The sequence below is a fragment of the Neoarius graeffei genome, chromosome 26 (assembly GCF_027579695.1).
Source record: "Neoarius graeffei isolate fNeoGra1 chromosome 26, fNeoGra1.pri, whole genome shotgun sequence".
NCBI lineage: Eukaryota > Metazoa > Chordata > Actinopteri > Siluriformes > Ariidae > Neoarius > Neoarius graeffei.
Window position 1 is genome coordinate 41,557,009 of NC_083594.1, and position 20,251 is coordinate 41,577,259.

Genomic DNA, 20,251 nt, shown 5'->3' on the forward strand with positions numbered 1-20,251 from the left:
ACTGTTGTTTGTTTATACTTCAACTTGCAGCGCTTCGTTGTAAAGACGGGAACGAAAAGCTTAAAAAAAACAATACAGGATTCATTCGGCAGCGACTTGATAGCGAGGTCCTTTACCCAGCCGCATACAAAAAAGTTGTAAGCCTCCATACTCTTCCACACTTTCATCTGTTTTGCGGTGTAGAAAGACGTCTGCAACACCAGATAGTTCGAGATGTCAGGGAACTTGACTGAGGGGTAGTTTTCAAGATTGTCTCACAAATCCTTCTTTCCCAGACTGTAGGGGTCGATTCCATTGCACATATCTAAAGCGAGCAGTGGCTTCTAGATTACAAGCATACTCTGATAAATTATCGCTAGTTGTTTGCACTACGGCAGCCGTTTAGACCACCAGCTATTTCACTTCCTGTAAAACAGCTAAGAAAAGTCACATGACTGAAACCCAGCAACAGAACCCTTAGTTGCCGGAATCCATCAGAACGACAACATTAGTGGAGTCTCAATCCTGAACTCAAGCCATAAAATTAGTCTCTATGCGGATGACATACTCCTATATACCGTACACAAAACCCATCAATATCACTTCAAGAAGCTTTCAAACTCATCAATTCATTTTCGGACATATCGGACTCCTCTGTCAATTGGACAAAGTCAATAATTCTTGACTTTATCCAATAATTCTAACCCTTAACGAAGCTAGGTGTGATGATGCAGCCCAGAACCAAATCTCACTACCCCTCACCACTGGCAATATCAAATACCTTGGAATTAACATCTCCCTCAGGCTGTCGGAGTTGTTTCAGCTCAATTTCACCCCTTGATAAAAACAATAGAAGAGGATTTAAAATGCTGGAATAATCTCCTGCTTTCCCTTATGGGATGAATCTCTACAGTAACAATGAATATTCTGCCCAAAATTAATTATCTATTCACAATGACGCCTGTCCAACCTAACCCAAACTGGTTTTCCACCCTTGAGTCATCCATCATCCGTAACCACTTATCCTGTGCAGGGCCGCGGGCAATCTGGAGCCTATCCCAGCTACTATAGGTGAGAGGCGGGGTACACCCTGGACAAGTTGCCAGATCATCACAGGGCTGAGACACATGCCCCTTTTCCACCAAAGCAGTTCCAGGGCTGGTTCGGGGCCAGTGCTTAGTTTGGAACCGGGCTTTCTGTTTCCACTGACAAAGAACTGGCTCTGGGGCCAGAAAAACCGGTTCCAGGCTAGCACCAACTCTCTGCCGGACCAGAGGAAAGAACCGCTTCCGTCAGCGGGGGGGCGGAGTTGTTAAGACCAACAACAATAACAAGACCGCGAAAGATCGCCATTTTTAAGCGACGAGAAGCAGCAGCTGTACAAACGTGAAGTCATCCATTATTATTATTGTTGTTGTTGTTGTTGTTGCTGCTGCTGCTTCTTCCGTGTTGTTTTTGCTTTGATATTCGCGCCAAGGTTTATGCAAACATAGCGACGTAACTGATGTATACAGCGACGTAACTGACGTATACAACGATGTAATGACATGGCTTCCCTTAGCACCGCGAGCTATGGAAAAGCAAACTGGTTCTCAGCTGGTTCGCAAGTTGAACGAGTTGTGAACCAGCACCAGCACTGGCCCCAAAGCAGCCCTTGAACTGATTTGGTGGAAAAGGGGTAAGAGAGACAAACAACCATTCACACTCACATTCACACCTATGGCCAATATGGAGCCACCAGTTAGCCTAACCTGCGTGTCTTTGGACTGTGGGGGAAACCTATGCAGACACGGAGAGAACATGCAAACTCCACACAGAAAGGCCCCCGTCAGCCATTGGGCTCAAACCCAGAACCTTCTTGCTGTGAGGCAACAGTGCTAACCACTACACCCCCGTGCCACCACACTTGACTCAATAATATCAAAGTTTTACTGGAAAAACAAACCACCCCGGATAAAACTGACCACCATACAAAAAGATAAATTCCATGCAGGTTTAGAGGCACCAAATTTTTTAACGTTACTATTTAGCCAATCAACGACAGTACTGTACATTACAAAATGGATCAACAAAAATCAACATCAAAACCCAAATATAAGTAAATAAGAGACACAATATAATGTGATAGCTAGATCATGAAATTGTAACATGCCGAGGGTTCAGTGAATAAGCTGCCCAAGCAGTCATCTGCTATCATCACAGGTCAGTTTAAGAAAGAGAAATAACAAATTTTATTGTAATAATCCGTGTGCCGTGTAAAACCTGGCCTTCCTGATAAGTAGGATGTAGTGTCTCAGATTAAAGCTAGATAGCCTTTCGATTTCATAAAATCGGTGAAATTTAGTTCCCTCTGAAATTTGGTCATTGTGATATATGTTTATTTCTGTAATATCTAAACTGTCAGGCCATTCTGTCGCTGGGAAGTTATTTAATTTGAGGGGATTCCTGAGCAAATAATGTGAATGAAATCGTGTAGTCAAGCAGACAGAGGAAGTCCGTGTGCGCATGCGCAAGTTTACCTTCTTCTTATTATTATTCTTTTAGGTTTTACAGCAGCTGGCATCCACAGTGTTGCATTACTGCCATCTACAGGTTTACCTGTGACCATGCACTGACAGTTACATCATTCTATCACTAAACGAACACCTGATCACATCGAAGTGCTCGCTGAGCGCCGATATCTATTAGTTCGGTCCTGCATTTCCTTTCCTTCGCATATAACATAACGTCTTTTCTTCTCGCTTTCCGTTACTGTAGTCAGTCTTTGACGTTTCATTCGCACCCTCACGTCCTCCATTTTTCTCTCCTGTTTCAAATTTGTATCCCACAATGCCTTGCGCAAATGGGGGAAAGCCCACCACGTGATGCATGATGTAGTATCTTGAATGGTGAAGAGGAAAAAATAGCGGAGAATTTAGGGCCATGTGGCCCTCAATTCGTTAATTGTTCTGTTTAAAAAAAGCTAATAAAATTGGAAGTCTGTGATTTGAATTCAGTCCACTAAACAAAAATATTTGGGTGTCAGGGAAAATTATTTTTATGACCTACACTTGAAAGGCAGTCTAGCTTTAAGGAAAGTATCAACTCATATGAATTAAATTCAATTATTTATAATATTTCCCTCAAATACCATTCTGCAAGTGTTTGTTCACCAAAATGTGTTTCCGTGTAACAAGTTGTGGTTACAGCGGGACTTAACATTGCTCTTCACCTGGGTTGATATCACACAATAGACTTAAGCTCAAGGTCGTGTGTAACTGAGACACGTCTTTTTTTTTCAGCGAACTCCACCCCATGTATGCAAATCCCCTGTGCAACTGTCTGAGTATTCTGTAGTTATGTCTGAGGTCTGTGTGTATTTTCAGCATTAAATCCTCACACCGAGTGCTTCACTCGACTCTGGAGACGACCCTTGTTTTGTAATGGTTATAGTTTGTATTTGAGCTATAGGCTTCATTTTTAATGTATCGTAAATATGTATTGACAAAGATCATCAACTGCCATTGTGGTTTTCTGTACTTCCATACTTCCAGTCCGGTGAAACAAATCAAAATCATTTCTTTGCTAATTGCACAAATGCTACAGGTACAGGAAATTACACTGGGGTTAAACAGCCAATTCAAAAAGACTAACAAAACAAACATTTGGTTAATTTCGGCTTCTTTTAGGGCGTTTTCACCACATGCTCAGCTTTGACTTGTAAGCTGGAGATTTGTCAGCTGTCATATAGAGTATGGTGTTCATCCATCCATTATCTCTAGCCGCTTTATCCTGTTCTACAGGGTCACGGGCAAGCTGGAGCCTATCCCAGCTGACTACGGGCGAAAGGCGGGGTACACCCTGGACAAGTCGCCAGGTCATCACAGGGCTGACACATAGACACAGACAACCATTCACACTCACATTCACACCTACGGTCAATTTAGAGTCAGTTAACCTAACCTGCATGTCTTTGGACTGTGGGGGAAACCGGAGCACCCGGAGGAAACCCACGCGGACACGGGGAGAACATGCAAACTCCATACAGAAAGGCCCTCGTCGGCCACTGGGCTCAAACCCAGGACCTTCTTGCTGTAAGGCGACAGCGCTAACCACTACACCACCGTGCCGCCATAGAGTATTGTGTACTTTTAGCAATTATAGAAATGATTATTCTTATTATTATCATAATACGTACACTGTATACTGTAAATCTGGTCTGTATGAATATTATTTGATAAATCATGCAAGTTCTTTGGAATAAAAGCCTTTGTTTTGGTATGAATACACAAATGTAGTGTATTACAAGATGTCTTATTTTTTACCATAATTACAAGACAATATTTCTCAATGTCACTCTGACTGATGAATCAAACAGATCTAAGTATATTTTCTTCGAACGCCATAAAAGAAGTTCAACTACAAAAATTTAAAAAAATATTAAAAATCAATTTAAAAATATTTTTGTCAAAAATAAATTTATAAAAATATGTTTATAAAAATAAAATAGATATTTTTTAAATTATATATTTTAAATATATATATAATAATTTAATATGTAAATTTTTATATATTTAATCGATGACTATATTTTCAAAATATTTTTTTTAAATAAAATATATTTAAAAAATTATAAATACATTTTTTTGAACTACACAAAAAAAGTTCTTGTTGCACTGAAACACATTTGTTCAAAAGAATCAAATCAGCCAACGAATCGATTTACGAAAGTAGCTAAATAATATCTACGCAGCCATTTTAAAGGTATAGTTAACTTTAGTGATAAAAATTATTTGGCTCAAATCATTTTTTCCCCAATAAAACCTCAAGTTTTTATTGTCAGAACTAGACACAACCCCCAGTGTTATGATATGGTCCAGATGCTACAGTATTTTTTCCCCCTGGATGACATTTTATTTGCAAAACTGAAACAAGTTACACTAAATCATTTTCTGCTCTGTAGCAATGAATTTAGCATCGATCACATGACTGCCCGCAACCTGCATTCTCCTTCCAAACCCACCGCATGACCTCTCTTCACATTAATTTCACTTAAATCACTATTCGACACTGTCTACTCAAGGTCCACATGCGCTAATTACCACGCTGTGTTATTTTCTCGCTGTAATTTCTTTGAACGGCCAATTTGAATCAAAGTTTTGTCGTCTTAATTAACAGGAAGTCTCGAGTTGTGTGTTGTGTCCTTGGGTCTGACCTTGTTTACTTACACACTGCCAAAGTATCTCTCCGATGAACTGAGAAACAAAAAATTAGGCATATTAATGATATTTCTGTTTAAAGGCAAGTTGGTAAAAGCCAATCACCCCATGTCGCATGTCAGGCCCTGATCCACTGCCCCTGTTGTGATTCATCTCGCCCTTCAGCCCTGTCTGACACGACACCGGTGTAAAATCTTCATACAGTACTCTTGCTGTGGTTCCTACTGCTCTGTCGTCCTGGAGCCATTTGCACGTACATTTGCATTTACCTTCCTGCTGCAATGAAAACTCTCGCTTGGGTACACAGAGGACGTGCACTTGACAAAAACTGCTGTCATGATGATACACTGTTGCATGACATTGTCGTTTAAGCAGATTTTTGTGCTGTTCTCATAAGCTGGAAAGGTACTTTTAGAGTCAAACTTTCAAGGTATACTACTATATGCACCTTTCTAGGTGAAAGATACGCACAGGTCGGATAAGTCGGATAAAAGGTGCGTGCTTCAGGATATCATCCAAGCAACAAGGAATGGTACAGTTTAGTGGGTTTTTTTTTTCCTTTGAGAATGTTCTGGATCTTTTCAAGGTTGCTCATTGGTCACGCTCGTTTTTTTGTTGTTGTTGTTAAAAAAGAAAATGTCCCATGTCTTACAGCAAGGTTTTGTTAATTGAGTCCCAATAAAATATTTTATCACATGATGTTTGGTGGATTGGCTACGCTAAATTGTCCCTGTGCGTGTGTGTGTGTGTGTGTGTGGTGTCCTCGACCGGTGTTCTTATCCAAGGTGTATCCTGCCTTGCACTCATTGTTCCCAGGATTGACTCTGGATTTAATGTGACCCTGTCCAGGATAAAGCAGTTAATGAAGATGAAGCTGTGGCCAGTACATGAGAATCAGACAGTTGACACCTCATTCAAACCAGGGACCAGTGTTGCAGTGTTGAATGTGATGCATGCTTGACCATCTGATGATGACCTTTGTGCTGCAATGCATCTGGAAAGCCTGGATCAATAAACTGTAAAGAAAACTATTTAAATACCAAAGCCAAATTTAACTAACTGCCATCATATACAGTAGACAAGGATTTGTGTATAAGTTAAGCCAACCAGACAGACACCAATATATTGACATGAAATCTGTTGGGGGTGGGTGGGGAGTGAATCTAGCATAGTGTTACTATGCTGAGCTGCTGGCACACACTCAAGCGCTGATTTGCGAAATCTTTGCATGTGTAAAAACACATGCAAACGTTGTAACACCCGCAAAACAAAAGTACAAGCTGATTTACCTACAGGGTCAGTGGAGGATTAAGTCATTCGTGTGCTTTGTCCGTTTTGGGTTTTGGAATAAAGAATATTTCATATACTTAAAAGTGCAAAATACAGAACAAAGTGTATGCAAATGAAAGAATTGAACACAATGTGAAATACTAAGCCGAAGTGAAAGTCACTTCAGGAAGGACGATTGCGTATGCAAATGAATACACCTGAAGGGTAGGGACTAAAAATAGCGGAAGTCCGTTTCATAATAAAAATTCATGTTTTGTTTTGTGCATTCTTTTGTGAAATGATGTCTCAGTTTAATAAAATCGTGTGTACACGTCAGGCTTGTCGTCCTCAAATCCAGGACTCGTGCCCTAATTTTAAGGACTTGTGACTTGACTTGGACTGGAGCGCTGATGACTTGGACTTGGACTGCATTGGAGACGAGGACTCTGATTTTTTCTTTATTTTTTTTTTATAATTTGGCATAAGATATTTATATCTACATTAATTTTTATATTAATTTCCTGCAAAAGGAAAAATGAGACCTGTTCATACGTCATGTTCAGGAACAAACTAACGTTAATGGTGCTAAAATGCCTGGAGAGAAGCCCCTAGGATTGCCTGCTTTGCTTATAGAGGCTTCTCATGCAGTGGGAAAAATGCAGTGCTATGTGTTCCAGATGTCGAAGAACTATCGAGGAGACGACGGGGACAACCTTGAACTTGAATCGTCATTTGGTAAGACTCCACCCAGAGAAGGAAGTGACACGCTATGTTCATTGTTCTGTTGATAGTGGAGCTTGCTTGCTGAGCGATGAACAAGCTTTTTACCTGTAGCCTGTTAACTAAAATGGGGCAGTCAAGCAGTAACGTTAGGCCAGCACAGTAGCAGAGACGGTTTCACATAAAGGCAGCAACAGCCACCGTCAAATGGTGCGGGTGGAGTCTTGGGCTACAGCCACACGACAACAGCAACGAGATGTTATTTAAAAATATATCGCGTCCACATGGGCAACGATCAGTAAAATATCAGGTCCATATGGCAACGCAACGCTTGCTGAAAACGATGTAATACACATGCCACACCTCTAGGGGCGCTGTAAGACGGTCCCTTCGGAGACACCAGAACAATAGAAGAAGTAAGGACGCATGCGCATAAACTATTATGCGCGAGACTTCATATTAGCCACAAAGTCAGGAAAATCTGTTCGTAAAATTACATTATAATGACCAAATACAATGAAAAGTATTTTTCCAGTCTCACCTGTGAAAGGTAATCCCATGTGATTTCGTTTGGACGGCAAACCTGTTGGTACAGTTAAACGCAGCTAATCTTTATTCTCCGCTTTGACCTATCCAATATGGCGGCGAGGATGACGTATGATTCTACGCGGAAGGCGGCATCTTTAATGGTCCGGAATAAATTGAATACTACACGTTGATGGATTAATTTGTTGTTTCTCACCTGTGAAAGGTAATCCCATGTGATCTCGTTTGGACGGTAAACCTGTTGGTACAGTTAAACGCAACACATGAATCTATATTCTCCGCTTTGACCTATCCAATATGGCGGCGAGGATGACGTATGATTCTACGCGGAAGGCGGCGTCTTTAATGGTGCGGAATAAATTGAATGATACACGTTGATGGATTAATTTGCTCTTCTACGCCCTTTTTGAGGAATGTATTGTCGGACTTAAACCAACATCTGGAGAGGTGAGATCGCTCCTTTTTTTCCCTATTTTTGCTGGCGGGATTGACTCTGCCCTAAGGGCAGAGTCTCTCTCTCTCTCTCTCTCTCTCTCTCTCTCTCTCTCTCTCTCTCTCTCACTTTGCACCATTACACAATAAATATTCAAAGTGAAAATATTTTGTAAGCGCGTTTCATGAACCAAGTTATAGGATTTGTTGACAACTCGCATCGAGTTCGTTACACTTCTACCCGGCGTGAAGCACTCACAGTCATGTGGTTGTGACGTCATCGTAAACAAATCCATTCTACTCATCCAGACGACTTCACAACGGCAACGTTGCCAGATCTTTCCACTCTGGAACCCGTTCTCAAAAAGATTGCGTTTTGGGCACCCAAAATGCCGGTGCCGTGTGGACGCCAGGCCTAAACGATAAGCAATTGTATCGGAGTCACCTGAATCCGTTGCCGTGTGGACAGGGCCTTGTTCTCGGACTCAACTCAAAATTTTCTTTAATGACTTGGACTTGACTCAGACTTGAACACTAGGGACTCAAGACTGGACTCGGACTCGAGGTTTAGTGACCCGACTACAACACTTTTACAGGTGAAGTTGCATTCACATTCAGAGCTTTGAATATTAATGATACTCAAAGAACATGAGAATGGCCTGTGATGCGCAACACAATCATGAATACAACACATTCATTTCTACAAGCATTCATTTGGTGTTCATTCATGCACACATGCACCAAAATTCTGTTTACTCTTAATATTCAACCCGTACAAAACATCAACTGAATATTATCTCTACTTGTGATGTGATGGAATGTGATGGCATTTTATTTTTGGTGATTATTTTTTTTATATAATCATTTGCAACACACTGCATGTGCAATTTATTAGACTTTACATGTGATTTAGACTTTTATTTTGGATCTTTGTAAATTATGATCTCATTGGGGCTTTTTTTAAGAGAATGAGAGAAGATTGGATTGGATTGGATATCAGAGAAGCATGCCAAACCATACGTCTTGATAAACTAGTACCAGTGATGCTGACTTCTCCTGTTCTTCGAAACTGCCTGATCCATCCTGATGCCCTACTTCTGGCTGCAGTTCCCATCACTTTGCTCCTGCAGAGGATGGCCCCATATGGACAGCCTAAAGACACACTTAGAAGATGGCGCTGGACAATTGCTACAAAGAATTTTGCTATGACGGCTTAGGATTACAGTTTTGCACTCAAATCTCTATCAGTGAACAGTTGATAACGTCAACAAAATAGACTTCACGTAAAAACTATAATGAATTTCCCAGGGGCGGCACGGTGGTGTAGTGGTTAGCACTGTCACCTCACAGCAAGAAGGTCCTGGGTTTGACCCCAGTGGCCGACGAAGGCCTTTCTGTGTGGAGTTTGCATGTTCTGCGTGGGTTTCCTCCGGGTGCTCCGGTTTCCCCCAAAGACATGCAGGTTAGGCTGAGTGGTGGCTCTAAATTGACTGTAGGTGTGAATGGTTGTTTGTCTCTATGCCCATGTTTACATTAGACCGTATCAGCGGATCATCAGATTAACGTTTTTAAAACGATTAGTGTGCACACAGCAACACCAATACACGATTTGCGTGCACACACCAACACCAATACACGGATACGCTCGGCTCCGCAGGCATCCTGCGCTTCAAATCACTCCGCCCTGAACAGCGAGTGCCCTCTGGAGGGTGCGCACTCCGGCCCTGCGCAGCTCACACAGCGCGCGAGTGAAGTGCACGAGCCACGATTCGGGACTGAGCCGCTGTGTGTGTGATCCCAGTGCAAATCACTTACCACTTGCAAGTGGAAGGATGGCAAGCCTAAAGACCATCATAACTACACAATGGGCAGTATTTGCATCAGTATTTGCAGTATTTTCATACTTTTATACTCTTTAATGAAAGGTGATACAAGGCGGAAGTCCGCGCCGTTTTTCAGCAGTCGCGTCACATGACCAACGCCAGCGAATCAGGAAGGTGGATGTCACAGTGACGTTGTCCAATGACGACGCCAGCTCGAGCTCAGCACAGCGTATCCGCGTATCTCAATGTTTACACAGCACCGGAGCTGACACGATCTGGATTGAATATGTGGACCCTGGCGGATTCCCGTTTCCCGGCGTTTCCAGGCGGTTTAATGTAAACGGACAGTGCATCCGCGAAGAAAACGAGACAGATACGGTCTAATGTAAACTTGGCCTATGTGTTAGCCCTGTGATGGCCTGGCGATTTGTCCAGGGTGTACCCCGCCTCTCGCCCATAGTCAGTTGGGATAGGCTCCAGCTTGCCTGTGACCCTGTACAGGATAAACAGATAATGGATGGATGAAGTTCCTGGTTACACAATTACACTTTTTGATTATATAGGACAAAGAAGTGTATAGAAGTGAGTTATTTAAAATCACGCTATCTGTTATCACCTAAATGAGGATGGGTTCCCTTTTGAGCCTGGTTTCTCTCAAGGTTTCTTCCTCATCACTTCTCAGGGAATTTTTCCTCAACACCGTCACCTCAAGCTTGCTCAACAGGGATAAATTTATAAATTCATATGTTTAAAATTTATATCCGGTATTTATTTATTTCTGTAAAGCTGCTTTGTGACAGTGTCTGTGGTTAAAAGTGAGATACAAATAACATTGAATCGAATTGATAGTGTAGTCATTTTAACCCAACCCCTTTTTACAATCATGCTGCTATAATTAATTGCACTGAAATATTAAATACAGCCAGATATCAGAAAGAAATCAGACTGAAAAAAAAAATCAGATCAGATCAGCTTACTTACAAAGACCAGGAAGAAACACAGAGTTTAGAGAGACTGTCCCTAGGGACTATAAATTATATCCATAAACATTTGCAAAGCCAAAAAAAAAAGACAGGCCAGTATTTATGATCATCCTTCCATATACACTGAACGTAAACATTAGAATGATATTTTATAAAACCCATCCGGAATCAGAACCCGGGCTTCCTGCCAGAAGACCTGAAGAGTTTAACTAACACAAGATATCCGACTGTGTCCAACTGTCTGGGATGTCTGAGAGACTGAGTCATGAACTCTCCTGGTTAGGTTCCACTCCATGTAACCACTAAGGCCACCATCATCTGCTTAGTCCTGAAGTTGAAGTCCAGAAGAGCCATGATGTCACTAATTGCTTTCCCAGAGCATGTTAAAAAGGAGGTGTAGGTTTACGAGAGATCAAAATGCTATGAGGAAAGAAACACACCTGAAAGCTCCTCTTGAGACCTATTGCTGTGAGCAACTATCCATACTGTTCTCCTTTAGATGCTTATTATTCTTTGAAGTAAACTATGAAATTGCATTTGAAAGACACATGGGATATATGAAATACATTGGAATAGCATTTGATGACTAAAATGTGCTGGAAGTAAAGTGTGGACTGGAATGACTAGGCTCATTGTAAATATTGTTTAAAAATGATAATCATGGCTCCTGAGTGGGAAAATGGAAAAGTGTTTGAACTATCACTGCCACAGCTATCCATGGATAAGAGCCAAGGGAGCAAAATTGGCCGTGCTCTCGGGGGAAAATTTATCTCCCCTGTAAATCACAATAACATGACTGTCTGTCAGCTTATGTATGCGGAAGAGGGCAGATCATCCAAGTGTGTTACACTAAGAAGAAGAAGAAGGACAACAACAACAACAACTTTATTTATCACATGTACACTCTCAGGTCGCCGACCCCCCACAGGGGACTTTTAGGACTGTTAATAAACACACATCTAAAGCTCCACGAGTTTTTGTGCTAGAAACATTCAAGTAACACCACTAGAAACCTTGAATCTTCTAGTTTTCAAATATATATATATATATATATATATATATATATATATATATATATATATATATATATATATATATAAAACAAACTTTATCTTTAGCACTTTGTAAAGAAAATAAAAACAAATCTTACGAATTTCAGTACTTCAGCCAGCAGCAGCCTCTTAACGACACACCCATCAGCTATTCACACGTTAAATGCATGGAGCATCAGTGTTGTCATTTGCTCATTGTGTAGCAAGGGGAGGTGAGAACACGCCCCATTTCACTGGTATAAACAAGTGCACATGTTCAATTGTTTCCATACCAACTGAGAAACTTTTACCCCTTTTCCACCAAATCAGTTCCAGGGCTGGTTCGGGGCCAGTGCTGGTGCTGGTTCACAACTCATTCAACTTGCGAGCCAGCTGAGAACCAGTTTGCTTTTCCATAGCTCGCGGTGCCACGTCATTACGTCGCTGTATACGTCAGTTACGTCGCTACGTTTGCTTAAACCTTGGCACGAATATCAAAGCAAAAACAACACAGAAGAAGCAGCAGCAGCAGCAACAACAACAATAATAATAATAATGGCTGACTTTGCGTTTGTACAGCTGTTGCTTCTCGTCGCTTAAAAATGGTGACCTTTCGTGGTCTTGTTATTGTTGTTGGTCTTAACAACTCCGCCCCCCCGCTGACGTAAGCGGTTCTTTCCTCTGGCCCAGCAGAGAGTTGGTGCTAGCCTGGAACCGGTTTTTCTGGCCCCAGAGCCAGTTCTTTGTCAGTGGAAACAGAAAACCCGGTTCCAAACTAAGCACTGGCCCCGAACCAGCCCTGGAACTGCTTTGGTGGAAAAGGGGCATTTGGAAGATGTCTCACTAGCGGTTATTGTCATGCTTTTTCAGTTAGCGTATAGGGAGAACTACATTACATTACATTTAGCAGACGCTTTTATCCAAAGCGACTTACAATTGCGAAAAACAATCAAGCTACAGTAAAACATAGGAAATCATAGAGTAAGAAGAAGAGAGGGCATGTTAGATGCTTAATGGGTTGTTAGGATAGGAGGCACTCTTTGAAGAGAAACAACTAGTTGATCAAAACGTGCTGTTATTTTCGTCAAGTTTTGAAAACATTTTTCTGTTGCCAAACTATGTTTCATTGATTACTGATTTACAGTAATTAGTTACCTAAGTCAACATGCCCTGCATAGTCATAGTTTATCTTCATTGATAACTTTAGATTTATTATAGCCCATGCATAAGTCTATGCATAAGATTGTGAAATGTAGCTTTGGCTTTTAGGGCGTCTTTTCTTTGCAGTAACTTTCCAAGCAGAGAGGTGTGGGGGCAGGGAGGTCCAGGGGCCAGGGTCTTTGACAAATAGACTATTGACAGTGACGGGGGGGGGATTACAGGTGAATTACACCGACCTCATCAATATTCATTTGAAAGGGCAACTGACTTTGGAGAAAACAAAGGTAGTCTGAAGTTTCTACAATTAGTATTGAAACTACAGAACATTTCTGAATGCTGTTCTTACTTTTATGTAGCCAACACCTATGTTTCCAAGGTTCAGACTTCAAAAGTCTTGTGCAGATATATTTATACAGTAGTGTGTTTTTTTTTTTACAAGGTTTGAAGACTCTCATCTCATCTCATTATCTCTAGCCGCTTTATCCTGTTCTACAGGGTCGCAGGCAAGCTGGAGCCTATCCCAGCTGACTACGGGCGAAAGGCGGGGTACACCCTGGACAAGTCGCCAGGTCATCACAGGTCTGACACATAGCCCCTGTCCACACGGCAATGGATTCAGGTGACTCCAATGCAATTGCTTATCGTTTAGGCCTGGCGTCCACATGGCACCGGCGTTTTGGGTGCCCAAAACGCAATCTTTTTGAGAACGGGTTCCAGAGTGGAAAGATCTGGCAACATTGCCGTTGTGAAGTCGTCTGGATGAGTAGAACGGATTTGTTTACGATGACATCACAACCACATGACTGAGTGCTTCACGCCGGGTAGAAGTGTAACGAACTCGATGCGAGTTGTCAACAAATCCTATAACCTGGTTCATGAAACGCACTTACATAATATTTTCACTGTGAATATTTATTGTGTAATGGTGCAAAGTGAGAGAGAGAGAGAGCGAGAGAGAGAGAGAGAGAGAGAGAGAGAGACTCTGCCCTTAGGGCAGAGTCAATCCCGCCAGCAAAAATAGGGAAAAAAAGGAGTGATCTCACCTCTTCAGATGTTGGTTTAAGTCCTACAATACATTCCTCAAAAAGGGCGTAGAACAACAAATTAATCCATCAACGTGTAGCATTCAATTTATTCCGGACCATTAAAGACGCCGCCTTCCGCGTAGAATCATACGTCATCCTCGCCGCCATATTGGATAGGTCAAAGCGGAGAATAAAGATTCATGTGCTGCGTTTCACTGTACCAACAGGTTTACCGTCCAAAGGAGATCACATGGGATTACCTTTCACAGGTGAGAAACAACAAATAAATCCATCAACGTGCAGCATTCAATTTATTCCGGACCATTAAAGACACCGCCTTCCGCGTAAAATCATACGTCATCCTCGCCGCCATATTGGATAGGTCATAGCGGAGAATAAAGATTAGCTGCGTTTAACTGTACCAACAGGTTTGCCGTCCAAACGAGATCACATGGGATTACCTTTCACAGGTGAGACTGGAAAAATACTTTTCATTGTATTTGGTCATTATAATGTAATTTTACGAACAGATTTTCCTGACTTTGTGACTAATATGAAGTCTCGCGCATAATAGTTTATGCGCATGCGTCCTTACTTCTTCTATTGTTCTGGTGTCTCCGAAGGGACTGTCTTACAGCGCCCCTAGAGGTGTGGCATGTGTATTGCATCGTTTTCAGCAAGCGTTGCGTTGCCATATGGACCTGATATTTTACTGATCGTTGCCCATTTGGACGCGATATATTTTTAAATAACATCTCGTTGCCGTTGTCGTGTGGATGTAGCCATAGACACAGACAACCATTCACACTCACATTCACACCTACAGTCAATTTAGAGTCACCAGTTAACCTAACCTGCATGTCTTTGGACTGTGGGGGAAACCGGAGCACCCGGAGGAAACCCACGCGGACACGGGGAGAACATGCAAACTCCACACAGAAAGGCCCTCGCCGGCCACGGGGCTCGAACCCGGACCTTCTTGCTGTGAGGCGACAGCGCTAACCACTACGTTTGAAGACTCTGAAAATAGTTTTTTGTAAGGTTGTGTTTGCACTTAATTTAAATAAAAACAAATTTCATTACATTCACTTTACTCTCATATTATTAATGCTGAGGGTGTCCAGAATATAACCATGTGTGTCACTTTTGCATGGATGTTTTTAGTTAGATGAAATGCTTAAAAATGTCAAGGTTTATTGGGGCGTCGTGGTTCGGGTGGTTAAGGCGCCGTGCCATGAATGCGGGCGACCTGGGTTCGATTCCGGCCCGAGGTCATTTCCCGGTCCCTTCCCGTCTCTCTCTCTCTTTCCTGCTCATTTCCTGTCTCTGCACTGTCCTGTCCAATAAAGGTGCAAAAAGCCCAAAAAAATATCTTTAAAAAAAAAAAATGTCAAGGTTTATCAGACGGCCACAGAGTGTCTGACAGGCCCAGGACCTCAGAGTGTTAAGCACAATGAAATTCTTCTCTGCATTTAACCCATATGAAGCAGTGAACACACACATGCGCACACACAAGTGAACAATGAGCACAAACACGTACCCAGAGCAGTGGGCAGCCATGCTACAGCGCCTGGGGAGTAGTTGGGGGTTAGGTACCGTGCTCAAGGGCACTTCAGCCCCATGTTAACCTAACCACATGTCTTTAAAGGGCATATTCTGGACCAATTTTGTTTTTTTTTTTATCTGAAAGTATGTCCCTTTACACACTCATCCAGAAGGGTAATTTTGCACAAGGCCATCTGTCTACAGCAGAAAAAAATAAAATAACAAAATGCATCTGGAAAAATCCCAAGGGAGTCTGGAGCCAGAATCGTGATGTTATCTGTGGAAGCGCCAGCAGGCTGCGTGAGCTTTGCACGGTTTAAGCACTCCCATTTCTCTCTCATTGTCCGGTCTTTTGGAAAACGATGAGTACTAATCCCATCAAGATTGGTGTTGCTACACCCTCCTACGATACATCTGTTAACCATTTTAATAATTACGTGATGACATTGAAGAAATTTGCAGAAAACCACCAGGTCGTTTTCTCATAAACAAACCAGCGCTGACATAGGATTCAGAAGGAGGCGTCCCGCACGTGACGTCACGAAAATCAATGTTTGCCGGGAAATCCAAATGGCAAGTTTTTTCAGAGGCGGACCAATTCGCCTCAAATGGCTTGATTTCAACTGAATTTTTCTGGTATTGTGCAAGGTAAAAAAATTGCAGAGAATGCAGAATGTTACAGATATTTGACCAAAGTTTAATATAAAATAGGAGGATGACATTGATCTTGCTCCTGAATTTACCCATGATATGCACTTTAAACTACCCCATGCCGCAGTATGAGTAGGCATAACATGGGCAATTCTTCAACAGAGAAACCAAAATTATGAAATTATTAAAATTGCCTTAACTTGTCAGCTCAGTGATATTGCTAAAGTATAGAATCCAAGGCAAAATGTAATGAAAACCATATTTAAAAATCATCATCCCAATTATAGCAATGTCGCTTCAGAGAAATCTTGAGTCGAATTTTCAGAAATGAAAGTTTTGGGGTTTTTTCTGACGTAATTCCGTGACTGATTTTTCTTTCCTCATAAAAGTTGCATTCAGAGTTAAACATAGCCGATTTTTCTATGCTTTTTTATCGTCAAAAGATACCCCATACAGTGTGAAATTTTTAATTTAATACTATTATCTTGAGTCCTGCAACTACACTACCATTCAAAAGTTTGGGGTCACCCAGACAATTTTGTGTTTTCCATGAAAAGTCACACTTTTATTTCCCACCATAAGTTGTAAAATGAATAGAAAATATAGTCGAGACATTTTTCTGGCCATTTTGAGCATTTAATCGACCCCACAAATGTGATGCTCCAGAAACTCAATCTGCTCAAAGGAAGGTCAGTTTTATAGCTTCTCTAAAGAGCTCAACTGTTTTCAGCTGTGCTAACATGATTGTACAAGGGTTTTCTAATCATCCATTAGCCTTCTGAGGCAATGAGCAAACACATTGTACCATTAGAACACTGGAGTGAGAGTTGCTGGAAATGGGCCTCTATACACCTATGGAGATATTGCACCAAAAACCAGACATTTGCAGCTAGAATAGTCATTTACCACATTAGCAATGTATAGAGTGTATTTCGGATTAGTTTAAAGTGATCTTCATTGAAAAGAACAGTGCTTTTCTTTCAAAAATAAGGAAATTTCAAAGTGACCCCAAACTTTTGAATGGTAGTGTAAAAATAGTTATCACATTTTACTGTGAATGTCATTCCATTACTGAAGAACTACCCAGACAGGGAAGGAAATTTCACAAGGTGAAATTCTGTACATTTCTCTTATATATATTTCTGAAACCTACAGACTTTCAATGAAACATGTTTATGTTTTGTATGTAGGATCTCAACCACACGTAAAGCAAGAAATTGCATTTTCTGATTCCATTCCAATCGTGGCACAAGAGCATCATGGACATCTTGACAGCAGGCATCTGATTAGAAACTGACCGTTTCTCGACGGCATGTAACGATCCAACAACTTGACCAAAATCTGACATTCACTGAGTGAGGAAGAAACACTAATGCCGCTTTTCCACTACCAACGCGGCTGAGTTGGGCTGAGCCGTGCGGTGCTGAGTTGGGCTGAGTCGAGCTGAGCGGGGCTGTTGGAGTTGCATTTCGACTACAACCGCGCTGAACCGTGCTGACTGGAAGTGGGTGGACACATTGGGTGCAGTTAGCGAAAGTGGGTGGACGTCACGTGATGTCATTAGGCGGCGCAAACAGTGACATCAGTGACCTTTTAAGCGGTAGTCTCACGACCCGGATAGTAAACAATAAACATGGAGGACATGGAGTCGTTAGTGTTGCTGGTCTTGGTGCTGTGGCTTGTTGTCACCGACAACGCCAACGGATACTGGCAAGAGCGTATAGATGAGGCGAGGCGCATAAGGCTTTAGAAATTCTCGTAATTCGTAATTCTTCTTCTTCCGGGTTTACGGTGTTTACAGATCCCAGCGTGCTCGCGGGGCGTGTGTGGGCATGTGAGGACACTCCTCCTCACCAATCAGTGCACAGGGGAGTGTCTGCTCACGCCCCTAGCCCCACTCGGCTTGGTTTGTCTCGCTTCAGCCCCACTCCAAAACCGTGCGAGTTTTGGGTGCTGAGTAGGACTGAAGCGAGCTGAGTCGTGCTGCAATAAGGTAGTCGAAACGCGAGCCGTGTCGGGCTGAAGTGAGCTGAAAAAGGGTAGTGGAAAAGGGCCATTAGCTAGCAAGGTTTCAGCGTGCTTTCACATCGATTAACCTGTTTGCTGAGTCGAAATCAGAACGGAATTCATATTTTTTGTTCATTTGCTATTTGGTTTGGTTTTGCACTGCACACAAACAAACAAACAAACAAACAAACAAACAAACAAACATTGGCTGCATTCACTGGTCAAAAATATGCCAATTGACAAAGGGAAATAACACCTTTGTCATGTGCATGGAAAAATCGCCTGAGCACAGAGAACACGGAGCAACAAACAAATAAATTTTGCACCAATTTTTGCTTGTTGGTCCAAATATCTAGAACATACCACATTTGTGGAGAACTATAGCCCTGTCCTTCAGCTCAATTTGTGCCTCGTGGTTCCATTTAGCAGCTTGCATCTTAAAAAAAAAAATTAAAAATAAATAAGTAAACACCTGCACAACCCTAAATTCCCAGCCTGATTAGATCACTTCCTGTAGTTGGGTGGATTCAGAGTTGAATCACTCTCATCACTGTCTCACTGCAATTAAACCACACCAGAGCGCAGAACTGTGACGATGATTACAGGCTGTTTTTTTTAATCTGACTTCCTTATTCAATATGATCTTTGCAGGACTTGCAGGATAAGTAAATAAAAAATAATAATAATCCATTTTGGTTTGGCGAAATATTTTCAAGGTTGAGGTGATTGGGAAAAAACAAAGAAACAAAAAATTATTTTGACCAAACAATGATTTTTTACCTCACCCATGACAGAGTACGCAAGGCGAGGTATTGTAATCAGTTTGTTTGTTTGTTTGTTTGTTTGTTTGTGTGTCTGTCTGCTAACAATCTAGCGTCTAGACGGTTGCACCGATTCACTTCAAATTTTCAGGGTAGGTGAGCAATGGCCCGTAGATTCCCTGATTAAAGTTTGACAGTAATCGGGTCAAGGTGAAAGTCAAGGTCACCAGAAAGGTCACCCTTTTGGTCAAAATAACATATTTTCCATTATAACTCAAAAACGGTTGCCGATAGACAAATGTTTACTGTTAGAAGCATATAGGAACTCCCATATGGCCTTTCATTTGGCACCATGACATTTGGCCTTGAGTGGCCCTGAAAGGTCAAACTCAAGGTCATGGATTTTCAGAGGGCTGTAACTTGAAAACGGTTGATGGGAGACAGATATTTACCATTATCAACTTGTAGGAAGTGCTATATGGGCTTTCATTTGGCACCATGACCTTTGACCTTGAATGACTCTAAAACGTCAAACTCAAGGTTATGGATTTTCATAGGACTATAACCTGACAGCTGATGATTGAGAAATATTACCGTTATCAACATATAGGTATAAAGTAAGTGCTGCCAGGTGAGGTTTGTTTTGCCTGGCAACACTTGTTCCATATTTTTCCACGACACAAATGGTAAATGTAAGGTAAAATGTCATATTATATGTATATATAAGAAATAAAAATACATCCCATTTTCACAGTGGTGGAAACCTGAAATAATATGCACTAATATATAAAAGGCATAAAGCTTTATTGAAAATCATTTTCCTAATAGATCTATTACTGGGGCGGCACAGTGGTGTACCGGTTAGCGCGATCGTCTCACAGCAAGAAGGTCCTGAGTTCGAGCCCAGCGGCCGACGAGGGCCTTTCTGTGTGGAGTTTGCATGTTCTCCCCGTGTCTGTGTGGGTTTCCGCCAGGTGCTCCCGTTTCCCCCACAGTCCAAAGAAATGCAGGTTAGCCTAATTGTTGGCTCTAAATTGAACATAGGTGTGAATGGTTGTTTGTCTCTATGTGTCAGCCCTGCGATGATCTGGTGACTTGTCCAGGGTGTACCCCGCCTCTC